General features: G+C 37.8%; 1 pseudogene; it reads right to left on the bottom strand.

Annotated features, from left to right (window-relative positions):
- Positions 1 to 503: 503 nt before the first annotated feature.
- LOC125408255 (olfactory receptor 7D4-like) lies at positions 504 to 1,473 on the bottom strand (annotated as a pseudogene).
- Between the last annotated feature and the right edge of the window lie 2,577 nt (positions 1,474 to 4,050).

Below are 4,050 nucleotides of genomic sequence, written 5' to 3'. Positions count from 1 at the left end.
GTAACTGCCATTTGCTCTTTTATTTTGATAGATTGGATATCAAGCCCCTATTTCTTGCACAGTAAACAAGAGTTCTGCCACTGAGATACACCATCATGACTAATAATAATAACCATAGCAAGGCTCAGTAATTACATTTTGTATGGAAAAATAAAAGTTATTTTGAGACATTCTTAGTAAAATTATTTTCCAGACAGTGGCCAAATAAAAACAATTTCCAGCAAGCATTATGCAGAAGACAATAATGACTTAGAGACATTGAGTCAATGATGTGTATGTTTATGTCTTATTTCTCTTACTTGCTGTGTTTTCTACTTGATTCTCCCATCCTTACAAATATACATCCTTATTGTTTGCATAGTAAGTATAGTTACTGGCTACCCATGATTAATTTTTGTTGTTTCCATGATTATCTTTGGGTGTGAACTCATTTCTTTTCTGTATCTCAAGACTGCAGAAGACTGTAACTTTTTAAGGAATACACTAATTATCACACCCTAGATTTATGTATCTATTATTCTATTATCACATTGGGATTTTTTTCCAATGCTATAAAAATGTCTTCTAAGAGCCTGATACAGGTCCCTATTCCTCAGGCTGTAGATGAAGGGGTTCAACATGGGAAACACCACAGTATACATCACTGAGGTAATTGAACCCTCTCTGGAGGTATAGGATGTTTGAGAAGTGAGGTAGACACCAAGGCCTGTACCATAGAACAATGACTACTGAAAGATGGAACCCATAAGTAGAAAAGGCTTTATAGTTCCCCCTTTTAGATGAAATGCACACAATGGAGTTGCTGATTTTAGAGTAAGAGAAAAGAATACCAGACAGAGAAATAATACCTAGCAAACGTGTTACACAATAGAGCAGGAGATCATTGGCATGGGTGTCCGAGCAAGCAAGCTTGAGGATTTGAGCAGGTTCACAGAAGTAGTGGGGGATTTCTGTTTTTTGCAAAAAGACACCCTCAAAAACATTAACGTTTGTAACAATGAATAGGTCAAGCTGATTAGCCAAGACAATGAAAACAGAAGACCACAAAGGGGAGGGTTCATGATAATCATGTAGCACAAAGGGTAACATATGGCCACATATTGGTCATATGACATTAAAGTCAGTAGCAAACTACCCAATCCAGAGGGGGAAAAAAACATGAAAAAAGTACATCTGGGTGAGGCACCTTTTGTAGGTGATGGATTTATTCTGTGCCTGAATGTTCACTAACATCTTGGGAACTATGGTAGAGATGAAACAAATGTCTGTGACAGATAGGTTACAAAGGAAGGAATACATTGGGGTCCAGAGGTAGAAGTCATAGCCAATGACCAGGATGATAAACAGTTTTCCTATGATGCAGACCAAGCAAATTAACAGAAACAGTCCAAATAGAAGCGGCTGAATAGCATCTTCTTTTGAAAGTCCCAAAAGGATAAAATTTGAAGTGGCTGTTAAGTTCTCTGGTTTCATATAATTTACAGTTTTTCCCTGGAAAAAAGCAAGCATAGTTCCAATAAGAAGACACCATGAGTTTCAAAATCATTCATGAAGCATTGTATTTTATTCCAAATATTTTATATGATTTACTGCCCAAATCTGTTGTTTCCACCACCACTGCCTACAGTGCCTTTGCAGGCAGAGACTGCTCATTCATTTCACAGCTTCCCAGACCCAAAATAATTACACAGAAACTACATTAATTGCAATACTTCTTGGCCTATTATCTTAGACTTTTTGTGAACTAACTCTTAAATTAACCCATTTCTATTAATTTATATTTTACCGCAAGGCTCGTGGTTTACCGGTAAGGTTCCTGGATGTCTGTCTCCTTCAGCAGCTACATAGCATCTCTCTTTGACTCTGCCTACTTTTTATATCTCTTTCATTCTGATTATATTCTGCCATGCTATAGACTGAAGCAGCTTCTTTTATTAACAAATGGTAGCAAAACACATCCACAGCATACAAAGGAAAATCCCACATCATGCCTTTTCCATTGCATCTTTCCCAGCTGATAGTAATTGATATTCTCCACAAAATTTCTAAGAAGGAACTTGTTTTTATGGACATCTCCCCTCTGCCTTATTGTAATTTCATTTTACAGACCCAGGGAAATGTTTAGCTAAGCATTTATGGGTTGTAGAATTTGAAGACGTCTTCTCAGACTATCCTGCTTTCTTTGATGCAAAGTTGAAAAATTTTAAAGGAAATCTCACTATTACTACATTAGCTTTGCCAATTCTCCCTAGCCTTATACCTCCATCATAATATGTCTTAATCCCACATATCAATTCAAAAACTCCATCATACACTTATATTTCCCTGCATATTCACATTTTTCTTCAATTTCCATATATTGAAGGAATTTTTCTATTTGCTTTTATGTTCGCTATATTGAAGTGACTTTTATATTTCATTTTCATTACACATTTCCTATACTGCAGACAGTATTGGACAATAAGTCCTGCACTTCATGTATTCAATAGGTCACACATCAAAATTATCTCAGTTCCCTATCAGGCAGATGGCTTAGTTTTCATCTTCAACAGCTTGATGAGAGATACAAAATAAAAACAAAAATAAAAACATTTAAAAAAGAAAGAGAAAACAGGTAAGGTATGGTACTGCATTTCACTAATTGCAGTACTCAGGTAAATGAAGCAGAATGATTTTAAATTTGAGGCAGTCTGGGTCATGTAGAAAAATTATATCTACAACCAAAACAAAAAGGAAAGGAAAAAGCCATATATATAGTAATACATAATAATCTCTTTATATATAATATATTTCTTCTTATAGTTTCTCAAAATCATAATAAAGCTATAATAGTATTTATATTATATTACTATACTATATATTATCTAAAAGTAATTTAAACATACAGAAGAGAGTAAGGAGGTTCTACACAAAAGCTATATCACTTCATAGAAGAGTTTTTTTTTAATTTATAAATTGTTTATTTCTGGAACTTCCATTTAATATTTTCAGACAGTGGCTGACCTCCCATAATGGAAACAATGGACAAGGGAGACTACTGTAGAGACTACTGTAGAGACTACTGTAGAGGTTACTGATTATTTATTTTAAAATATTTACTGACCTGTGGCTTTTGCCACACTCCATCCAAGACCTTGGAACATAATAATAATAATAATAATAATAATAATAATAATAATAATTGGTTTTGATCGTGGTGATTTCTTTTTTTTCAAAGTTTATTAAATTATGAAAGTTTCCATTTCTGCCCCTCCTCCCAACACTCTCCCACTCCCCCACTCCCCCTCCTCCTCCCTCTCCATCCCTAAGAGCAGTCAGGGCTTGCAGCCCTGTGGGAAGTTCAAGTTTCTCCCCCCTCCCTCCAGGTCCAGGAAGGTGAGTATCCAGACTGGATCCCAAAAATCCAGTATATGCAGAGGAAACAAGTCCCAGTGTCATTGTCAATGGTTTTCAGAAAGGCTCCGGGCCAGCCACATTCAGAGAATTCGGCCACATTCAGAAAATCTGGTTGGATCACGTGCTCGTTCAGTCCCGGTCCAACTGGCCTTGGTGAACTCTCATTAGATCAGTCCCCTTGTATCAGTGGGGGATCGCACCCCTCGCGGTCCTGAGTTTTTTTTTTTTCCAAGTTCTTCCTCCTGCTCCTCATTTGGACCATGGGGGCTCAGTCCAGTGCTCCAATGTGGGTCTCCGTCTGTATCGCCATCCATCGTCGGATGAAGGATCTATGGTGATAAGCAAAATCTTCATCAGTATGGTTATAGGCCAAGGCCGGTTCAGGCACCCTCTCCTCTGTCCAGAGAACAATCTGGGGATCTCTCCTTGGACCTGATATCCCATATATAATCAAGTCTCTTGTAAACCCTAAAATGACTCCCTTAGTTGAAATATATTCTTCCCTGATCCCATATCCATCCTTCCTCCCTCCCCCCATCTCAGTCCCCCGAGTTTTCCCCATTCCTCCCCTACTCCCTTCTCTCTAACCCTCTCCCCTTCCAACAACCCTCCCACCCACCCCTCCATGCACCCGAGGTTACCTGGCACTCTTGT

Source organism: Myodes glareolus, chromosome 4, assembly GCF_982192425.1.
Source record: "Myodes glareolus chromosome 4, mMyoGla1.1, whole genome shotgun sequence".
In the NCBI taxonomy this organism is placed as follows: Eukaryota; Metazoa; Chordata; class Mammalia; order Rodentia; family Cricetidae; genus Myodes; species Myodes glareolus.
Note: the sequence above shows the minus strand (reverse complement) of the source record. Positions and strands in the feature narration are given on the sequence as shown.